This window comes from Heliconius melpomene, chromosome 10 (assembly GCF_056956725.1).
Source record: "Heliconius melpomene rosina isolate 202511_hmr_F chromosome 10, ASM5695672v1, whole genome shotgun sequence".
Taxonomy (NCBI): Eukaryota; Metazoa; Arthropoda; class Insecta; order Lepidoptera; family Nymphalidae; genus Heliconius; species Heliconius melpomene.
The window spans coordinates 11,694,264-11,718,849 of record NC_140398.1 but is presented as its reverse complement, the minus strand read 5'-3'; the positions used below and the strand labels follow the sequence as shown (position 1 = coordinate 11,718,849).

At 32.4% G+C, this 24,586-nt stretch overlaps 1 protein-coding gene across 1 annotated transcript in view; it reads right to left on the bottom strand.

Annotated features, from left to right (window-relative positions):
* Positions 1 to 24,586, bottom strand: part of Sema1b (Semaphorin 1b) — an 84,229-nt gene that overhangs the window by 45,625 nt on the left and 14,018 nt on the right. The window lies entirely within an intron of this gene.

The window sequence follows — 24,586 nt, the reverse complement described above, 5'->3', positions numbered from 1 at the left end:
AAGCGTAGGGGAGTAGATTAATTGGCTTCTGTTTATATCGTATAAATATTTTATATCCTACACGGAATAAATTAAAATATAGAGATATTTGTTTAGTCTACTTGTAAAATACGATGTAAGTTCTCACTATCTCAGATCTCAGTTTGAGAAATTCGCTATTTTCTATTTAAATATATAAGAGAATAAAAAAAATACACACCGATTGTGTGTATACATTACATTCAAAAACCTTTTATTTTTAGTTTTAACATACGTTTCCATAGTAAAAACCAGCAATATGCTGAATTTAACAACGGTTGATAGACGCGTCGAGGCGTGAAAATGTACTATACAAAAAGTCAAAGCAAATTTAACATTTATACGTACCTACTACAAATTTTATACATGTAAGTTGCAATCGCTATTTGATATTTTATATGATAATATTATTTCAAAATGTTCGTTCATATCTTCCATTATTTACGGGCCAAACAGAGCTTAATAAACTCTCTTTAATGAATATTAAACTCTCACAATGCACTTTGTCAGCCAGACGATATTTTTCAAACCTGAGAACCTAGTGTTAAGACACTCCGCTTCCTTTAAAACTGTTCCATTTGTCACTTTCCGCGGAATTCTGGAGGCATTGCGTGTTGAGTGGTGAAGCTCAACGCCGTGCTTTGTCTCGTTACCAGAGCTAGATAATAAAAACAGTATTAAATTAAATTTCATTTCCTCGAGTGGAAATTAAACCGACAACCTGTCGAGTTTACAGTCATACGCTTGTGCCCCTTCGATGAACCCACGACTGGTCTCCATTTAAATATTCCTTTGATCTAATACTATCCTAAGCAGTCAGACAAATCCCGTGCCTACTGCTTGATAAAGAACAGTTTTCCATCCCTTTTACAATACAATATTTATTATAATAATATTACTTAGCTCTGCTAGTTTAGAAAAGAATGACAAATTAAATAAAACAAAACACTACAGTTTTAAGAAAACATAAAGGAAAAAGTTAAATAATATCTATGATTGGACAGTGTTTTCTTAACTGGTTCTAAGGTATAGCGCGCACTAGTGATTTTTGTCACCGTGACTGTTGCGTGACTGTCACCGTGTACATTACACTTAATGAAAGTGCGCGCATTTGGATACGTGACAATTGGGTGACTTTTTGTCCGCGGAGGCCGGCAACACGCCGGTGACGCAACTGTCACCGCGTCCATAGATTTGTATGCCCGTGCGCGCATTAGCTACTAAATGTCACCTCCCCCTTGCGGTTTCCATACTAGTCGTCTTTCGCGTAAACATGAAACAGCAGCGTGTTGCATTGCAGCACCGAATTTTTATTTCAAGAATGGCGTCAAGTTCATCACCAAGGCAATACGTGTGTTTTCATGAAGATGAAATAGACAATGACAATACTGATTGACGAAATTGAGTTGAGGCCATTGCTCTAAGACAAATGAAAAGTTGAAAGCCAATATTTTCTACGTTTGCTTTTTTTTCTATTTCTTAATATAAGTGCACAGACAACCATCTCTTCGAGATCCATTTTATCAAATGTAAAAAATTTCGTCACTGTCACCGCAAGTGCGCGCAGTGGCGAAAAGTATGATGACATGTCAGTGACAAAAAATTTATTGTCACCGTGACAAAAGTTACCAGTGCGCGCTAAGGCTTAATCGGCGTCTGGCGTCGGAACGTGGGCGTTGGCGTCGAAGCGGTAAATTTTTGACGTACCCTTGAACATAACTGCAATCTATTTCAGTATTAATATCCAGAGCATATCAGATACTTTGTTCTGGCTGCAGCGTGTGTATTTAAGAAGTAAAAGTAGTTTTATGATATACGGTTAGTGTTATTTATAGCTACAGTAGCCGTACGACATTATTATTATATCGACATTTAAACTTCTATTTTCTTTACTTATTAATATTATATTTGCACATAATATAATCCAGTAAAAAAAATAAACATTAAAAAATCTATATCTACATATGTGTATATCGAAAAAACACTACCACTTTCTTACTTATGAAGTATTATTAAAGTCCTGTGAATATTCCAAATACTATTAATCAATTAATTAATTTGAAAATTAAATGTAATGTTAAAATTTATTTTAGTATTCGTTGAATGTTCTGTGGGGTCAAAGAACGATCGCAAATAACGGTCTCTTCACCCCACTTTATGCTTACCGCCCCTTTACAAAATAATTACCTATAGCAAGCATAAACCGTAGCAATTTGAATCTGCGCTTTAAACTGTTACGCACTTAATGGCTAATACTAGTAGTGCACTTTTATCGTAAATAAATCAACCAATGATTAATACCTGCGTCCACAAATAAATACTCGTATATGGCTCATACATCAGGATGTATGTTAAATTCAGGTTTATCTATCTCAACTATAAATATGAAATATATATGATTGTTATAATGTTTAAAATTAAATATTTAAGCTTATTTAATATTATTGGCTTCACATAGGCAGGGGGCATCTACTGAAACGATACTCCGCTCCCTAAAAATACATTGCTTGCGAAGAGTTCCACCACCCAACATTCAATGACTCCGGATTTCTGAGAAAGAGGGGAACGGAGTGTCTAGACACTTAATAACTTTCCTTTACCTATCCTGAGAGAGTGAATCTAATATACATATATATTACACTTCTTAACTTTATGTTTACCACTTGGCTCTGGAAAAAACAAGCTTTTTTTATTTAGACTAGTCTTGATGTCCATATGGCATACCTATGGCAATATATGGCGTTCAGCTGTTGGATTGTGCCAAACAATGTAATACCAACATTATTCAGTTTTCAGAAAAAATACTTGGTAAAAGGAATTGGTAATGTGCCATAGTACGAAATGAAGATCTCAATCGGGACCTAAAAATGGAGTTCACAGAGGGGCTGCTGTGAAACTGATAATTGTGTCACAATTAATTTTGCAATTAGAGACACTCGTGTTCATACAGAAACATTCGATAGTTTTTCTAAGGTAAATTTAAGACCTTATACAATATATATATATATACCTAATACAATTACCATTCCACTTTTCAACCTTCAAAATACTCAAGAAATTATGATAAAAATAAGTTTCAATAATTTTATATGTTAGTAAAGTATAAATAATATAAGTTATAGGAAAATACGTGAGAAATAAAAATTATATACCTAAAGCGCTTTTGCTCTCGGGGAATATTCTAGATCAAAGGGCAATGTGTCAGAATAGGATACAAATTAGGATGGCTCTGAAGCCAAACCTCGCGAGGGTTAAGCATCGGATGAGTACGGTCGTGCCTAGGGGAGAACTACTGAAAATATACGAAAATAAATACATATATGTATTTCAAATAAATGCATGCTGTATTATGCTATGTTAAAATAACCAAATAAGATAACAGTGCTTTAATGCGATAAGCGAATATATGAATATAAATATGATTTTTTATTCATATCTATCTAGTATACCTACTATATTCCATTAATGCCCTCGAGCGTGTTTACTATTTACGTTGTATTGTAAAATATACATTTTGCAAACATTATTTAGTATAAATTCTATGCATTTTCGTTTTGTAATTATTATCTAGAACGTTGACTAGAGTAGAGTAACGAATTTTAAGTATAGTGTCGATTGTACAAGAATATCCAGTTATTTCATAGTTATGCGTGAAAATAACCGTGTTTACAAAAGTTGAACAATGTTAAGAAGATTTTAAATTTATTTTATAGATATAAAAATGCTTTTTCTTTAATGCTGTAAGTAGTTTTCAAACTCACTTGACAACTGCAGGTAATGTTCGTATTTAATTTATCTAGTTAAGCTCGCAAAATGTGCCAGTTGCTTTGTTTTTGTTTTCATTTGTGGCGAAGCTTCAAATAAAGTTACGAATACGGAAAGGTCGGGCAGGTTCAGTATTCTCTTGATACTACAGGTGCTTCTGGCAGCTGTTTCTAGCATGTGCCACTAAATAGAAGGACGATAAAAAATAGCATCCCATCAAGCTGCATTGTCAGGAGATGTATGTAGACGTAGAATTTTTTAGTTAAACTTCTTATAACTAATATAACTTAACAGAGTAATGATATTAATATAGTTTAAAACATCAATTGTCTTATTAAGATACAAATATGCTTCGAATTCCTATAAATCCATTTTTATACTATTTATGTTAGGTACAAAATATAGCTTGAAGCTTTATAACATAAACGATAACAACGTTCGTCACTTATAATAAATATAAATGAAATAATATGAACATTTATCCGCATAATAGGCTAAGTGGGAGCCTAGTGTAAAGACACTCTGTCGTGGCTTTGGGTTCGATGTTCACTCAATGAAAAAAAATATATTTTCATTTCCTCGCTTTGGTAACAAGCGCAAACCGCGGGGTTGAGTTCCGCCACTCAACACACAACGTTTCTAGAATTCGGAGTAAAGTGAGGAACGCAAGTGTCTTATTAGGAACGTAGTGTCTCAATACTAGGTTCCCAGGTTCACTCTCTCTACCCTGCCATGTACAGGAATCTGCTTGAAGCTAAGAAAACTATTCTTTAAATAAAAAAAAATAATGATTCACAAAAAAGCTTCCCTCTCAAATTCATATTATATAATAATGAGAAAATAGAGAACACTTAATTTATATAATACGCTGCTGGATTGTTTTTGTCTAGCATCATTCAATATCTAAGGGTAATATTAACACTCAAGAGCTCTCAATCTGTTGTTTAAGAGGCGAAAGGAGGGTCTGATTCAGGTTTTTGAAGCTTATATCATATTATTATAAATTTATTTCAAATAAGGATTATTTTTCCCTACGAAAATATGTATAAATATTGGGTTTCATTTCAGAATTATCATTGAAAAGTTTTAGAGAAGAATAAAAGGGTTACAGTATTTTTATTTTATGGAAGGAATATGTTTACTTGCATCAAGAAAGATATACGATATACCGACTTTTAAGACGTCAATATGGCGAAGATAGAAACAAATTATTCGAAGTTTCGCTTTGATTCCCCCCTGCAGACAAATGGATGGTCTTATTCTTGGAACGCAACAATGCAAATGCTAATGCCGACATTTGGGTGCGACCTCCAACTCTTGATTTCTCATTTAGAACCAAAGTGGCTGTGACATGATGTAATTTCGCAACATTGGTCTCTATTTTCATATTTCTATATTAGTGATTTCTTAATGAAGTCCATATGTTTCGTTTATGAATATTAATTTTAGGTATCTAGGACACAATAAACGTTAATTTTAGTTTCTTATAAATGTAAGAAAATGTGTGTAAAATATATAATTTTTAGCTATACCTTACCTACATTACAAATGCTAACACACCTATGACTATATTTTTTTTATTTCTATAGAGAAATAAACAAAATACCTTCCATAATGGCCTTAAAACATTATAATTAAAGACAAAAACTTCCAGTAACTCGAATTCTAGTTACTTATTACTGTTGACGTAATCGATTATTTATAGATAAATGCTTCAGTGAACCGCTGGCGATTATTCTGTTTGCTATTAACAGAACACTCAACACAGTGCCTATTACGAATACATATTTTTAACTTCGCCTTCTAAAGTGAATGTAAGTAAAAAAAACATGAAATACAGAGGGAACCTTGTGTTAAGGCATTACGTGTTGAATAGCGGAACTCAACGCCGGGGCTTTTGCTTTGGTGCTAGAGCGAAGAAATGAAAATCACATTACAGTCATACCCTTGTGCCCTTATACATCGTACGTAACGTATACAAGTATTTTATATAAATAAAGAAAAACATATATATGCAAAACTAAAATACCACGAGAGCATGCCAGCACGTTAACAAAAATATTTAGGCCTCATTACAGTTTGAATGGCTTCATTAGGCAAGTAGTTGCCTTGAAAAGTTACCTTCATGGCCTATATATTCGCTTTGAAAGCTTGACGTTAGATGAAATCTGAAAACGTGTTGACATATTCGGTAAGATTTTCTAATTAGACAATCTTTTCCAGAAATGCAAGTTGAGACCAGTCGTGGCGCAGGGACACGAACTTGTGACTGTAAACGCTACAGTTTGTGGATTCGATTCCCATTTGAGGAATTGATATATTTTATATTTTAATTTCTTCGCTCTGCTCGCTAAAACAGTAAGATTTTGAGCTTATACAAATATTGTGATTTGCCCTTTATACAATAATTCCGTACACAATAAATACGTATTCCATACATGTGACACAAGTCCTTTCGCCAGTTCTTGCATAATAACTTCGTCGTAATATTATGCTTTTATTATATTTTTATGTAATTTCCATTCACTATATTGGTTTCAATAAATATTTAGTAGACTCCAATGTGTTAAGCGGATTCTGTCGTCACTAAGTCAAGTGGAAGGTTCTTAAAGTAATAATAACGAAGGCAATGGAATAAGTACTAAATAAACTTTATATGACATTTAAGTAAACAAGGATAGGACTAAAAAATGTCATTTCTATAAATGGCTTGTTTCTTCTTTATAAACTGTAAAGTTATTGTTTTTTGTGAGAAAATTATTATATACATATTGGATACTATATCTAATAATTAATTTTATTAGTTAATAACAAAATATACGTTAAGCTGACCAGGTCATACTTGATTTCTCTAATCTTATATAATCTTATCTTCAAAATCTTAAGAAAAATATCATCATCAAGACAAAACGTAAACCGAAGAAGGGTAGACATAGTGATGGTTTTCAACACACACCTGTCTGTAATTTTGTGCAAGAAAACAATCGCCGGTCATTACAAGAATCACACATAAAATCAAAAGAAAAATAGTAACAACTTTATGCACACACATATATTACTTCATCCTGTGCAATAACGAGTTGCAATGGAATACAAAGTGAAATTGTAGTATCCATACGCATTATCGATAAACTTAAATTATATATTTTCTTGTGGAAACGAAAGTTAGTCTGTTATTACATAGCATATTTAATACATACCAGACGGAAATATGCAATAAATATATAAATAAATGATATCCGCAATACTGGAACTTAGTATTTGTAATAACTATATCTAGTCTAACTATAATCCACACTTATATTATAAATTCGAAAGTAACTCTGTCTGTCTGTCTGTCTGTCTGTCTTTTACGCAATCAGGGCCAAACCGCTAATGTAATTGCGATATAATACTCATATAGATACTTGAGGGTCTCGGGATGAACATAGGATACTTTTTTTCTCATATTTGTAATATTTTCGATATATACCAATATATTATAATACTTCTTAATTTGACATGCAATTTATTCCGATTTGCAAAGTTTGTTGTCAGAAAACGTCACCCAAAATGAGCTTGCTTAACGCATCTCTATTGAAAACTAAAAATAATTTCATAAATATATTTAATAAATATTCGTATAGTTCAAGCGGGCGTAGCCGCGTTCGGGTCCACTAGTTTTAAATAAAATTTTAACATATAAAAATTCTATGAGCGGACCATTAGTAAGCAAATCTGAAATATCACAGATCTATCACTATCTATATCTTTTTGAGATTTCGAAGGAATAATAACGTAATTAAAAAGAATGTAAGTTACAATTCAAAAAAGATTAGATTTACATTCTACTTTATAACAAGCATAAAAAAAAAACTAGAGCGAGCTGTATGCATAACCATTCATAAGATAATCTCGTAACAAGATAAAGTATAAGAGCATAATGTTACATTATAAATTCAATGTTTAGAAGAATACATTTTGAGTTCGTTAAAGAGCCGCCTACTACTCAACAGATTTAATACAGTTCAAATGGTTCTATTGGCGTGGTCCCGCGTGGTCCGCGTGGGCGCGCGTGTGCTGGTCTTGAATGAGCAGGTGCCACCTCCGCCGCCCACCACACTATTATTCAATTACCGGTGTTTATCACCTAGCTTCGTGTTATGAGAAAGATTTGACATTTTTTAATGAAAATTTCGTATAATTTAAAATGTTTTTAGAGCTTATTTACATAGTAAAACAGTGTATAATATTAAAAAAAAATAAAATTATGGTTTTTATTGTTTATTTGGTAGCATATTTTTATAATGTACATAACTATCACCAACTAGTTTAACAATATTAAAACAAAAATTATTGGACATAATTTCTACCGGCAAAAATATTGCTGTAAGTTTAATTATTGCATTTCCAAATATGAAATCGATACAAAATGGCAAGTGAGCTTAAATACTATAATTACTACGGTTATAACTGAATTAAAAATGATTAAGCAGTGACAAACAAATAGAAATGGCACTCGCCAATTTTTAAATTTACATCGCAAGTCAATTTAATATCATTTCTGCAACAAAAATAAACAGAAGTTACACTATTATAAGCAATAAATTATATTTGTAGATGTGGTACTATTAGCTCGCTATATAGTTATGTGGAGTAAGTATGCACGTAGCAAGGTAGACAGACAAAACCTGGGAACCTAGTGTTAAGACCTTTAGCCTTATAAACATTTCATTTCTTCGAGTGGGATCGAACCCAAATTTGTCATGTTTACAGACTAGCCTCAAAAAGACGTCGTTAACCAAAATCAACTTAATGTGAAACCCCAAATCATCGCAATACCATTTTCTGAATATCATTAATTATTGCATCATTATAGTCAAGATGACTATGGCACGCTTTACCCTGTCATTTCTTAGTTAGAAGTAGTTTTCGAAATATTTTGCATACTTACTCACTGCGCTCACTTGCCTAACATCACTGTTTACAATTTATTATTAGCTATATATCATGTAATTTGTATGTATCAGATTTGTCAAGGTCTTAATAAGATTATAAACTAATAATTTGATTACAAAAAATAAACCTTGAGGTTAAAATTGCTATATACTCGTATGTACAATGTACATATATATTCTTGTATATCTATGCATGGTTAAAACATTGTATTCGAGAAATCTTATATTTATTTAACGAATTAATATAATAATAATCTCATAGCCGTGTTTTCCAAATAAACATTTACATTCAATTGAATTTTAATGTTAATGTTTATCAGGTAGCGTTGAAATTAAACATTACACGAACAAACATTATATGAATATAGTAGGTACGTATAGAGGCAATTTATGAAATGAAAAAAAGAATCTATCATATTGTCATTAAGCTCTCACTGCGTCACCCATCAAGCGATTAAGTATTTTACTATAACTATTACCTACATATATTCTATGTAATACCATAGTTGCAAATTACATAGTATTTGCTCTATATTGAACGTTTTCCTAGCCAGACCGGTTTCATAATTCGTGATACTTACATAAAATTACGATAGAGTATTACGTTATGTTTTACTTAATGTTTAAATTATTTAAACTTTAAACTAGTTTAAGGCTTTTTATCATAAAAAAAATATATTTATGTACTTAATAATATATAGTAAAATTGAGGCCAGTAGTGACGCAGGGGCACAACTGCAATAGTAAACGCATCGGGTAGTTAGTTCAAGTCCCACTCGATCAAATTAAATATTTAATATTTTCATTTCCTTTTTTTCCCATTGAGTTCTGCCACTCAATGCCTCCAGAATTGTAATAAATTGTTATATCTATTATAAGGTACCTACGTTACATACATATACTATATGGGAGTAACATATAACCCAATTTTTATTTTATGAAACCTTTTTAAGTAACTTATTAATATTTAGAACTCCTTATTTCAGTACTTTTGATTTTGAAATTAAAAATGTATAACTAACAGTGTTCTATATGCGTTTCTTATTTATTCTATGAATAACTTAGATGTAAAGATGCTCTTATCTGGGGCGATCAATAAATATTAGATGTGACTATGCTAGAAATAATTTATTTTTAAACTAGCGCTCGATCGTGACTTTTGAGCTGTTTTTATCAGGACTTACTTCCTGAGAATTTTTATTAAATTAATAACTAATAGTTTTAGTGAAGATATACTTACCTATAACATTAAAATGTCTTCAAAAGTAAAAGAAATACATATTAATTCTTTATAACAAAACTATATTTTTTTCATAGCTTCAGTTTTGAACAAATATATTGAATTGCATATCATTTCAAGCAACTGTCGTTTTCGTTTCAACGCACGCTGTAATCGCTAATTGAATTTCACGCTTCTTTGTGCCCAAGAAAAAGTAGCAACTTGTGACGAATGAACCGAAGCTGGGTCAGTGAGCGTTTTTAGATTGCGTAATTTTATACTTTTTTACGTAATCGTTATTTTTTTTGTTTTTTTTCTTAAGTTGCATTGACTTTTTTGTTATTGATCAACGGCTTGTGAAGGAAATATGTCGGTCACTTTTAAGGACATAATAAAAATGTACTAGTTTAGAGCGCTATAATATTTAATTTTATTTTATTTCTGACCAGTCGTGGCGTAGAAGCACAAAGTGTTGTGAATTCAATCCCCACTCGAGGAAATGAAATATTAATTTAAATTTATATTTTCATTTTTCATCTATAGATATTAGTATAAGAAGATTATAGTATACTAGCGACCCCCTTGCGGCTTCGCCCGCTTTTACTACTGGATTATTCATATAATGTATGTTTGCAAAGCACTTAAGATAATGTGAAAATTAATTAAACTCTAATGCAACCCGCATTTTCGTAGTTCCAATAAGGATGTTCCAATTGTTTTACTCGGCAAGGATTTTTTAGTAGGTATCGTAATTTTAAATCTGTGCTACTAATCTTTTCAAGTACTTATTAAAATATATTTAAATGACTATTTTAAGATAGTTAAATGACTATTTTTAAACGGAAGAAATTATAAACAAAAGCCTTCCTACTAATAACTACTACAAAAAATATGAAACCAAATATATCGCGTTGAAATAATACATTCAACTCCAATTATCCAATACGTGCAAACGCATCTAAATCTTCGTTGCTATGCCTCTATAGCGGGCGGGTTTTTTTTTCGAGCTTGTGGTTAATGCTGAAGAGGGTATTCTGTCCCTGATGAAAAGCAAGCACTACGTGGCTGCCTGTGAGGAAAATTAAATAGAATGCGTTGGCCGGGAATCGAACCCAGGCCGCCCGCGTGGCAGGCGAGCATTCTACCACTGAACCACCGATGACTGCTCATGACGCGCTTGTATAAGCAAAACGTCGCGGGGCGCGTTTCGCAGCAAGGATGTTTTGATATTGTAACAACTTCTAAAGTACTTATTAAAATGAAATAACAGTAAAAGACAGTTTTGATCTACATTAAATGGCCAACGTAACTAATATACTTATTTATATGCTGAGAGTAAGGGATAAGTAAAACTTAAGTCGGCACAGCTGATGAGTCAACGGCGTGATGTGTCAACAATTAAATGCGTTTTTCTCTAAAACTATTCGCAATTTCGAAATAGTGTGAAAAGCAAATTTTATCTTCGTTTAACGTAGAAAATTAATAAAGTATTTTAAAGGATAAAGATTAATACCATTATGGAAAAATATCCCTCACAATAAAAAATATATTGAAATTACTATTTTTAGACAGAAATATGATCACTACACGTTATCCTTAAAAGATAAAAATATGCTCTCGCGGACTTTTTTGTAGATCTTATTAAGAGGAACAATACTCCAGCACATTATTTTCATGTAGTACTTACCATTAAAGCAGCGCATGCGCGAAAGTGTTTCAATGGGTAGGACTTTAGACACATTTATCGTATTTATGTTAATTTACATAAGAATGTACAAATAATAAACTATATATAAACCTTCCCTGAGAAATACTCGACCTAATGGTGAAAACCGCATAAAAATCCGTTGGGTGGTTTAGAAGAAGAAGAGTTAGAAAGTTCAGACAGACACGAAAAGCGACTTTGTTTTATAAGATATAGGATGACAAGTGCCACCAGCCCACCACGTAATGCCACTGAATGATGGGCGGAAAATAGAGAACGGAACGACTTATCACACGTCCTATCTCTTACTACTACTATTACTTAGTTGTAGTAGGTAATATTAGTGTATATTATTATTATTAATCAAGCATCTGAACTTACCTACTTTAAAAATATCAATATATGTATATATCTACACAATGTATAAATATAATGATATTTTTTTCGCTTTATTTACTATTCGCTTATTTAGTACCCTACCATTATGTATTTGCGCAACGCAGTGTCCAAATAAGCTGTGGTAACATTTACATATTTATATACTAACTATGAACATACCTTTACTTACCTAAAGTATTGTAACTAGATAGATTAAGCTCCCCCCCCCCACCCCCCACTCTTGTATAGACACATTTTGGTTATATATAAAATATATTTTGTAATACAATTTATGCAACTATCTCAAAAACTGGCTTCGGTATGTCGAAGTACGCTCGGGCATACCATACAAAAAATATATAAGGGTAATTAACATTAATCATAGTGATGGCTCGCGGTGAGTAATTGTGAAGCTCGCATGGAAGTCGTTAGAGAGATATATGAGGATATTATACAAGTGTGGTATGTAAGACTTTAAATGATATAGTGTAGCTATGGCTTTTGGTGACCGTACCTGTATTCTTATCCGATTCCAAAACAAACAAACACAAAATCATTTTTTTTTATATGACATTTTATAAAAGTCAAGGTTTTTAAATCTATAGTAAACTGCATACAAATGTGTTAAAATGTGCAAATATATTCACTTAATTGTAATATAAAATGGATACTGTAGTGTAGGATCGCGTGACGGAAATAGCTCGCCGACGGCGGTGCCAGGATCCAATGGTGTCCCGACCGTCGTCGCTGTCATGTCTCTAGTCACGCTACTACACGCTCGTGAACGCACAGACAGAATTAAGGAGATACGAAAAAAATTAAATATAACGATCATCAAGAAGTCGTTATAAAAGCTGTGAATGCTTTAAAAGTACACAATTATAATTATTTATTTGTATTTCCTAAATAATATAAGAAGTATTATATTTTAGACGTTGAGTACGTATAATAAATATTTGTTATTTTCTTACAACAAAAGTATGTAATTTTGCATAATTTAATGGGGTTACGTTTGCAAGATCTATAATACGACAAAAGAATAGGAAATAAGTGTCATTGTATGCTATATGATATCTTCACCAATTTTGCATTTTTTGAGCCCTAACTAAACAGCAACTTCCTAACAGAAGGCATGGTAACAGTAAAGACTAGATGCAGCTGCACGATTCCCCACTGTAAGTCGACGCCTGCGCCTGCGCATCTCGCGGTTCAGCCAATGAGAGGTCGTCTAACACACGATTTCGTTTGCACCTGCCGGCAACGGAAGCTCGGCTAAGGTGCACTGCATTTCCATGCATGCATGGGACTTATAATGGAATATGTATAATTTATGAGATAATATTATATGAATAAATTGAACATACATATACATTATAAACTTATAATTATTATTAACTAGTGGGCCCGGACGCGGCTACGCCCGCGAAAATATAAGCCTAAATAATTAAAATGAATTAAAAAAAATAATAAGTGGAGATTTATTATTACAAAAAATATCTGAGTAACCGAAATGAACAAACAAAAGAAGTAAAAGTAACTAAAGGAAATTCTTAATATTAGAAAAAGTATCTAAAGTTTGCCGTGTGCGCGTACTAAATATTTTTCTATATTAATTAATTATTAATTTTTGCGAACAATATTAAATAAAATCCCGAATGATTAAAATTACGATATTTTAAGTGTATAACATCGGTATAGATAACCGAACTGAGATAAATTAATTATAAGCAGCAAATAATTACATAAAAAATAATAGTAATTCGAAAATATATAAAAATTTACAAAATCATCAAAGTCATCTGCCCGTTCGCGTCGGTCATACTATACCACTCGTAGGCTAGGTCATTCCGAATCAATGACATCTTAATTATTTATTAGAATGCTATACAGTAAACTATAATTTCCATCAAGATGAAATGCTAAAAGTGACTTTTATATTTATTTTCATAAGGATCAATAACAAATTATAGAAATCATCTAATTTTTGTTAATGTATACAAATCTATATCAGCGCGCGCCATGTATGCATTAAGCAAACTCACTTTGGGTGACGCTTTCTTAAAACAACAAACTCTGCAAGCCGTTGCTTAGGAACGCGTAGCGACGATTGTTATTAACATGGCGGAATAAATTGCATGTCATATTAATTATTTTAATATATTGGTATATATCGAAAATATTACAAATATGAGAAAAAAATGTATCCTATGTTCATCCCGAGACCCTCAAGTATCTCTATATGAGTATTTTATCACAATTAAATTAGCGGTTTGGCCCTGATTGCGTAAAAGACAGACAGACAGACAGACAGAGTTACTTTCGAATTTATAATATGGATGTATATGATGGTATGGATTAATTCAAGAAATGTTTTAAAATGAGAAGACAATAGTAGATTTCCTATAAACTACCGACTTATTAAGATGCAAGCGCTTCAAATTTACGAGATAGTTATGCGTATAAGGCTGCACCGCCAGCAGTTTACTTGCTATAGTTAGCATAATACTCAGTATTTGTGATACTATGCACATAACTATGGGTACTGCACGGGGGAAACTATCAAATATATGTTAAACTCGTGTACGCGAAGGTAATATGAGCTATCAAACTCGTACGTTGAATGATATGAGCGTTTAGCGTAATGAGCATTTAATTATCAAGTGCCTTTAATGAGCCAGTCGTGATAGGTCGTGGGTTTGATTTCCACTCGAGGAAATGATTTGAAAAAATTCTCCGCTCTGGTGTTGAGGCAAAGCGCTTCGTAGAGTACCACCACTCAACATGCAGTGTCCTAATGAGAGATATAACGTGAAACTAAAAAAAAATTGGTATGTATATACCTACATGAGTTGACGTCGAAATATAAATACAAATAATAATAGAAAAGTCTTAACTTGAATTTCTACATACTTTCTAGCGTTAATATATTAAAGCATTTTCCAGTCTTATTTTTTTCTACCCCTTAATGTGCACATATTAATTAAACAAGCCGGTGTTTTCTTTTAGATGTAGAAATATGGTAAACAATTTATGAATTGAAATGGGAAGTATCAAGGAACCCGCCGCAGGACTCGCGCGGAGTGTGTATGGTACCCGCAAGCGATTAAAATTCAAAGCCAGTAGAAATGTAATTACTTCTGCGTCTGGTCACAGTTCCAACGACTTTTATCGTAGTAATTAAGCTTAATGGCAGATTTACATTGCAACTTGGGAATCGACTCGAGGCGAACACGATCGTTTCTTCTCATCAAGAAAAATATAAAGTTCCAAATATTTTTTTTTGTTTAAGGAAAGAGAGAGAGATTAATCTCTTTATTGTATACAATGAAACGTTATTCTAAATGTTCAGTATATTATTTACAACAGGTTGCTATATTCACGCTGTAACCCGCACGCACCAAGGCAGAGGGAACCTAGTGTTAAGAATTTTTCGAGACATTGCGGGTAGAGTGGCGGAACTCAACGCTGTGCTTTGCCTCGAAATCAGAGCGAAGAAATGGAAATATAAAATTAGATAAATATTCTATTTCCTCGAGTGGGGATCGAACCCACAACCGTCACGTTACAATCCATGTGCCCCTAGGCCGCGACGGCCTCAGCCTGTAACAGTTTTATTTGAATAATTCAATTTAATAAAAAAAACATAAATATATATATATATATATACTAGTGGGCCCGGACGCGGCTACGCCCGCGAAAATATAAGCCTAAATAACTAAAATAAGTTAAAAAATAATAATAAGTGGAGATTTATTATTAGAAAAAATATCTGAGTAACCGAAATGAACAAACAAAAGAAGTAAAAGTAACTAAAGGAAATTCTTAATATTAGGAAAAGTACCTAAAGTTTCCCGTGCGCGTGTACTAAACATTTTTCTATATTAAATAATTATTAATTTTTGCGAACAATATTAAATAAAATCCCAAATGATTAAAATTACGATATTTTAAGTGTATAACATCGGTATAGATAACCGAACTGAGATAAATTAATTATAAGCAGCAAATAATTACATAAAAAATAATAGTAATTCGAAAATATATAAAAATTTACAAAATCATCAGTCATCTGCCCGTTCGTGTCGGTCATACTATACCACTTGTAGGCTAGGTCATTTGGAATCAGTGACATCTTAATTATTTATTAGAATGTAATACAGTAAATTATAATTTCAATCTAGATGAAATGCTAAAAGTGACTATTATATTTATTTTCATAAGAATGAATATCAAATTATAGAAATCATCTAATTTTTGTTAATGTATACAAATCTATATCGGCGCGCGCCATGTATGCATTAAGGAAACTCACTTTGGGTGAGGTTTTCTTAACACAACAAACTTTGCAAGCCGTTGCTTAGCAACGCGTAGCGACGATTGTTATTAACATGGCGGAATAAATTGCTTGTCAAATTAATTATTTTAATATATTGGTATATATCGAAAATATTACAAATATGAAAAAAAAAAAGTATCCTATGTTCATCCCGGGACCCTCAAGTATCTCTATATGAGTATTTTATCACAATTAAATTAGCGGTTTGGCCCTGATTGCGTAAAAGACAGACAGACAGACAGAGTTACTTTCGAATTTATAATATAGGTATGGAGGTATGGATATATACGATTCCATTGATATACGAAACTACGAATACTAAAGTTGTTATGCAAAAAAGTACCTATTTAATAAACTACATAAAATATCACCAAGAAATCGGAACCTCCTCTCATAATACCCATAGTTATTTCAAAGAACGACTTCAATTAAAGGTAAATAGTATTAAATATCAACGCGAAACGTGGGAAAAGTAAATTCACCTTACATTTGGACAGAAGGAATTAAAATTAGCTAAGTAAAATTATTGTGATCGTCTTATTTGATGTCGAGCGCAGGTGGTTCCGCCACGCAATCAGCAGTAAAAAGAAACGATATTTACAGGCTTAACTTTCGCAGACGCCTGCTTCCTCGTTGGAAACGCTTATGCTTATGTATATTTAAATGTATTTTCGCTTAGTTAATTTTGACACTGTTTTTCTTAGAACTTAATGTTTTAAAGCTCAAATATAAATGAAACAAAAATACATCGTCTTTGCATCATCATGGTCTTCGCTCTGGTGTCTTCAGAAGAGGAACGGACTACGGAGTGTCTTAAAACTAGGGTAGGGAACCCTAGTCTGCCTACCCTAGATACGGCGAAAAAACTAATTAAAAACAATTCTTATTATTTGCTTAACTCGTTATAAGCTTTAACATTTGAAACAAAAAGAACTATCTAATACACAGCATATATAGATAGGCCTCCAAAAACTAAACATTACTAAGAAAGGATTTACATAAAAGGAACAGTGATAACAGGTTCACGTATTCATTTGTCTTACATTAGGTTTCAATATGGCATTGTTTTTTCCTTAGGTATGAAATATCATCGAGCCCAGAATATTTCAAAAGTAACTTTATTGCCTTCAACATAGAATATAAAATAGATTACATTATAATATTGTTTCTTTCATCTAAAGCGCAGGTTGCAACGACGTAATATTCCACTGGCGAGCCGTTCTTGGCTGTTGCTATGTTTATCTTAGCATGTTATAAACGAACGCAAACACCGGCCATGTTTTATTTACATTATCGATTTTTCTTCGAAAATAATAACCAATCTTAGCTGCTTAAGATTTTTAGTTTTAAACAATTGCATTAATAACTTTAAAATAGAGAGTGACACTCAATCGAGTCTTTTAATATTTCTTTTATATCTTTTAATACAGATATTTTAGTGTTTGCTATATTAAAAGACTCAATTCATATATAGTTTATTATATATTAATTAAAATTCTGATTACATTTACTTTTAAATGCTTTTATCTCATTCATATCTCTGTTTGTCTTGAGTATCATTAATATAAAAATATTTTTTTAAATCAAGTCCAATTGATTTTGAAGACGGGTTAAGAGAAATCGGGTTAAGAAACACAACAAAGCGTATGGCAGAAATAAGTAAATAGAGTTGTTGCAAAGATTTTTAATGCAAAACAAAACCATTTTTAATTTTATAATATTTAAATAATCATAATTTGGATATACCTCGTCGCGGTAAAGGCCTTAAGAGCTTGAGCCCAAAATTGTCATTGACAACGAGGTACATGAGTTCGACGTTAACGAAGCTGCGGGCATCAACCAGCTTTTAGTAAAACTCGATAGCTTGTACCAATGAACAAACTATCAAGTTCTGTGCAGAGAGCAGCGTTTGCACTATTACATCAAACAGTATACGAAACGTTTAATTCTGAAACAGATTTTTAAAGTTAGCTTGTTTCTGGAATCCATTAGGTAATATTTATTTTTATTTTTAATACTATACAATCTTTATCAATATAACATACACAGATAATATATATAAATAATAATTATTAATGTAAATTACATGTTATCACAAATGCTAAATGTTAATTAAAGGTTTTTTCAACATTAACGAACCTAATTTACATTTATGAAGTAATAATTTTAATGAGCGAACAGAAAACATCAAATAAGAGCTAATTATTATTAATTATATATACGTTTCAAATAAAAAAAATATAACACATTTAATTATAATCTGTGATTTTTTACTAATCACATTATTAAAAGAGTAACGGAACATTGCATTTCCTGTACTTTATTGGAGCTAGAAACGAGCTCGTCTTCCTCATTGCGGGCTATCTTCATATCGAGTAAGTTTGCAATTATACTCCCGTTGTCGTCGCATACCCGTCTTCAGATGTAATTGCTAGATATGTTAAGTCGTGTCCGTTGCACTGCGTGGAATTCATGACATGAGACTAATTGCTGTCAGAAGACCGCTTGGCGTCGCATGCGCACGTATACGGTAGCAATAGCTTTGATAAATCTAGCTTATTTCATGTAATGCAGTATATTATCATTCTAAGAAATTTAGTTTATTTACATTTGGTAAGAGAAAATTCAAAGTATAATGGTATTTTGTTGTTTCTCTATTCATGCTTGTCATTTGTTTTATGTAAGGCAAACATTCGTTCATAAAAATTTTGAGAGTATTCTTGCGTCGTCTAAGATGGTACGGGATTTTTACTGTAATTTAATAAGAATACATGTTTTTTTAGTTTTACATTTTATGAGCACATAGCAGGGTAGGCGTAGGGTAGGCGGGGTAGAGAAGGACCTGGGAACCTAACGTTAGGAACTCTGTTCTCATTAAGATACTTCCGGTCCGAATTTCCGCCGAATTCGGGGGGCAATGTGTATTAAGCGGTACCGTGCTTCGCTCCGTTACTAGAGCGAGAGTATGCAAATATTAAATACTTAATTTTCTCGAGTGGGAATTGAACCCACACACAACCTTTTGCGTTTCCAGTCGTACGCTTGAGCCCCTGAACCACGACTGGCGTCATTTTATTTCAACCAATTTATTTATTGAAATAACTGTTATTTAATAAATATTAGTAGTAAATAAATTGGTTTTCGTAAGTATTTAACATTTTGCTGATTAATATTTTGGTTCAAAGTTTATTTTATTTATATAATTTGTTAGTGTCGTAAGTGGGTTACATAAAATTAATAAAAATATCAATATTTAAACATTTTATTAAAACCATATTTGTAAATTAGCATTTCATAAGATTATAAAGTGTATCGTATATTAAATGTATGTAATATTAAAGTTAAAAACAAATTTATTAAAAAATACATAGATTTAATAATCGAATTGAATGTATTCATACACAATATTATGTCAAACCTTTTTAACTTTATACTGGGCAGAAATTATAACAATTTAGCATTTTACGCGCAAGAATATATCTACTTTTTGTAGGGAAAGTTGTTTTTCTATTCTTATGATTTTTTTTCCTAATGTTATTAACCTTACTCGTATACCAATCTATACTTATCAAATATCGATTCATTCCAATTTGTTAGCAACTGATAGACTGTGTTCGAATAAAAAGAAATAGAATCATTTTATTCATAGCCTCTGGTCTAAAGACCAGTAACAAAAAAATAAAATAAATAAATATACAACATAATTATTACAACACACAAGGCCACTGGCCAGTGCGTTCAGCATCATTCAGTATATTAGAACTAATATCAGACCTATTTAGACCACGCCGCGCCAAGGGTGAGCGTAGATTAATTATTGTAGCTAATGATAAAGAACGATTCTTTACCATTAGCCAACGAAAAGAGTAATTAAATGTACGTCATAATTCGTATACGCACGCTAGCTAGGGCTAGGTAACGCTCGAGTATGTAATAAATGGCGTGAACAAACCTGATATCATTTTTGCGAAACATTCTGAAGGAATTAGATAAGAAAGTTTGCTAATAACCCCGATCTCTTTGTTGTTTGCCAATCTAATTAAGATCTTTATTTTCGTAGTGTTAGTGGGTTAGTCTGTTTAGTTATTTGGTTTTCTGTATTTTATTTTATGTTATTTGTTAGGGTTACGAAATTATTTATATTTCTAGAGGCCGTCAGAGGCGTGGATTCAATTGCCACAGGAAGAAATGATAAAATGTTGATAAAATTTTCATTTCTGGTGTCTAGGCACAGCGCGGCGCTGAGTTCCGCCACTCAACGCAATGCCTCCAGAACACGGAAAGTGGGGAGAGAAGTAGACCACAGGCTGCGTCTGGCTACCCTACTATTCGCGGGATAATAAAATGTAATAGAGCTTTAATTTAACAAAATTATTATTTTTAATCTACCTATAAGTTTTATAAAAAAAATAATTGTAGCCATTAACAAACAACCTTGGAGGAATAGGTGCTTAAAAGCAATAACAGTCGAAACTATAATTACAGTCGAAATAATCTAAAGAATTGTTACCTATACGGACTATATGAAGGTTACGTGTTCACTTCAAATTGTTATAATAACATTTTTCAATAACACTAAAGATTCGAGCGAGCCATCCATTATGACAAAAGACTGTTTTAAAATAAATATCTTTGTAAGTGTCCCCGTTATTCTCATTTCTCACTATGGCGTCAATAATTTGTTAAGACTAAAATATGATTAGCTTTCCTTAAGAAGATGATAATGGAACCAGAATCATTACTGTTACAAAATATATCAATTTACAAATCTTTTAATTGTATTTTATATTTGGGTTGGATTTCCCCCACTGGTGTATTTTTTTATGTGTTTTTTTAATAAAAAAGGACGTCGGTCAACGTCCTTTTTAAAGAAGCTTAACCATGTTTGTAAACGTCATATTTTATAGAATCATAATACTTTAAATATAATAGAGGCCACTCATGGAGCGGGAGCTCAAAGTGTGACAGTAAACGCGACGGGTTGTGGGTTCGATCCTCGACTCGAGGGAATGAAATATTTATTTAAATTTGAAACGGAGTGTCTTATCACTAGGTTCTCTCTGCTGTGTGCGGAATACAGCGTGAAGTTGATTTTTAATAACACTTCAAGTATTAAAAAATAAATAAATAATATACTCTTTTTCTAAGCTAAAGCAGAAAAAACTTAACAGTGCTTACCTACTCTAAAATTTAAGACAAAGCCAAAGTTTTTTTTTGCATTTGAGACAATAGAGTACTGTATAAAAACACTTGTCTCTCAGACAATGTGTCTCCGATGACACCTCGCCACCTAACAATAGCTTCGTTACGTGCACGACAGCCCACTTGCGGCCACTACGGTCATATCTGACGATTTTGAATAATATATTTAAATCAAAATCAACTTCACACTGTATCTCGCACACAGCAGGGTAGGTAGAGGGAACCTAGTGTTAGGACATTCCGTTCTCCACTTTCCGCTAAATTCTGTAGGCATTACATGTTGAGTGGCGGAACTAAATGCCGCGCTTAGCGTCGACACCAGAGCGAAGAAACGGAAATAAATAAATATTTTATTTTCTTGAGTGGGGATCGAACCCAGAACCAGTCTTTTTTCTGTAATATCTAATATGACTATTCATACCCTGCGCCACAACGGACCTCTAAAAAACGACATAAACAACTTGAATAACATGGTTAAATCAATATCTTGTTGTTCTTCATGGGTATGTATTCTGGACCCATTTATTAGTACTGCATTTTGTTGTTCTATTGCGACATTTACACTTAGAGAACCGGTTGGCTGAAGGCTGTGCCTACCTACAAGTTATGAGCACGTTGATATATAAACAGCACGAAGCAGACACAATAAACATGAAGTTTTATTACTTGGCCGTGTTCCACGCACGGGTGTTAAGCGCGCGTATTTACAGGATAGTTGGGTGAGCCATATAAGTTAAATGCAATATGCACTGTGCAGACGCTTTTCCTTTAGGTTCTTAAATGTGTTAATATGGAAATACTCGATATTATAGTTAGTGTTACTTGTATGTTTTACATCGAAGTTGGGGTCAAATCTCATAATTAAAAAAATTAATCTTCTTTTTTTCAGTTTCGTCTGTTTCTGTACAATAAAATAGGATAGTACCTTAGTCGTAATGACAATATTTCATTCCCTCGAAGGGATTGGAGTCGAACCCACATCCCGCTTACGGCCTCTACAAAAACTCTACAATATTATATCATAAAACCAATTACAACACTATTTTTATTACTATACACTGCAAGTACATACGAGATATACTAGTTTAGATTTGCAACGAACTAGACTAGACAATTCATTCGCGAAATACTTAAAAAGCATATTATATATTTATATTTATATGACCACAATATTTCATTCAATTACTATTAGTACACCGGCCGCCAGCTACGTGTAAGTAGTCTATCTCTGCGTTTGGCGCCTGCGGCAAGCTTTCTCGACACGTGTAAGTACGAGCGGTATTTGAAACTTAAAGTTGTATCTTACAATTAAAATACAGTTATATTTCATTAAAAACGTTTCACCATGATAACTAGAATAAATAGATCTAAATTATAATTATAAAATAAATATAATAAAGTCCTAAAAGAGCTTAACCAACGCTGTCGTCTTAAACTTTAACAATGAGACCAGTAACTGTAAGGATTTTCTAGAAATAATTCCATGAATCAGTCATTAGACTCGTGCCTTTGGGCACGAAAATAACATAGATAATTGAAGAGACTTATTTACATTGAAACATATATTATTAAGTTATTTTTGTACTTTTTTATGTTCCAGTATTTAAGTAATTATGAAGATTAATGTATCTAATTTCACGACTGGCTACGAATTCGAATCAGCTTTTAATTGTGTCCTCCCTTTTGTGAGTAATATAATTTTAGCACGAAATAAAGCGGTATGCCTCTGGAATTTCCTTAAGCATAAGTTTTATGTGGTTTAGAATAAATGAGTAATGAACAAAGGAAGCGTGTTCCAGTTTTTAGGACTTTAAATTCATGTACAAGAAATTTCAAAATGGGTCAAGAGACTTTTATAGTACTTTTCTTCAACATAAAAAATGGTTGTAAAACATTGTGTCTACAGGAGATGTTTTGAGACATGTTTTAAGTAATAAAGCGGGGAAGGGAGTGTCTCAACACTAGATTCCCTTTACCTGTATTATACAGCAAATAGCGAACATTTAACCCCTAATTACATGTGTTTATATACAATTCAATGTACCATATAGTTATAAAACAAGTATTTCCTCGGTCTAATTAAATAATTGTCGAGCTGTGTTTTGCGACCAATACGCGCTGTTCAGAAATAAGTGTCTAGTGTTAAATGTAGTGATTAAATAAATAAGCACCAATCTATTAAATATGTTATATTACCTCTTATTATATTACCAGAAGCTGTTATGTAATTATTGAGACTTAAAGATATTTTACGTTCATAAATATAGATAAGTTAATGTTCAAGGAATGTGGGCAGGAAGGCAAGCGCTACGTACTTAGTATAAGCTGGTTATAACTATCAACATTAAGTTTAGCTGCAGCACAGCATACTTAATCTACGTAACGTACTGTTCATCCAGGGCTGGCGCTGACTGCCTCTCGCTCAATGGTGTACTGGGTAGTTTGTCTAATCATTACAAATGGATGTCTGCCAACAACAATACAAACGCGACTGCGTTCCCGCTTCGGTAATAGATAAACGGAGCTCTGAAGCTTACTTCTAAATATACAGCTTTGGTTTTTAAATTGTGAGATTTGCATATCTCTGTTTGGAGTTTGGAGCACACGCATGTTGTTTGGGATAATTGTTTTTAAATGGATGAGAACTTTGTGATGACTCGGATTTATACATTTCGAAAATTGAATCTACACTATTCGAAAACCCAATGATGTTATTTTCTTAATAATAAATGTATTTTTTACAAAAATATGCACGTAAAACTAAAAAAAATATGTAAAATTAAAAATCACTTTGATGAAGCAAATTTTGCAGACACAAAAAATACCTACACACCTTTCAGTGTAAGTTACAATCTCCTTCACTTTAAAATAATCCCTAAAAGCTAAATGTACACGATTCAACGTCTACAATAATAATAGGCACACTCAGAGTAAAATTTGTTGAATTTAGTCACAATGAAACATCTCCCATTCATTTTATACAGACATTAAACACAAACGTTGGCGTTAAGTAATCAAGTTTTGGA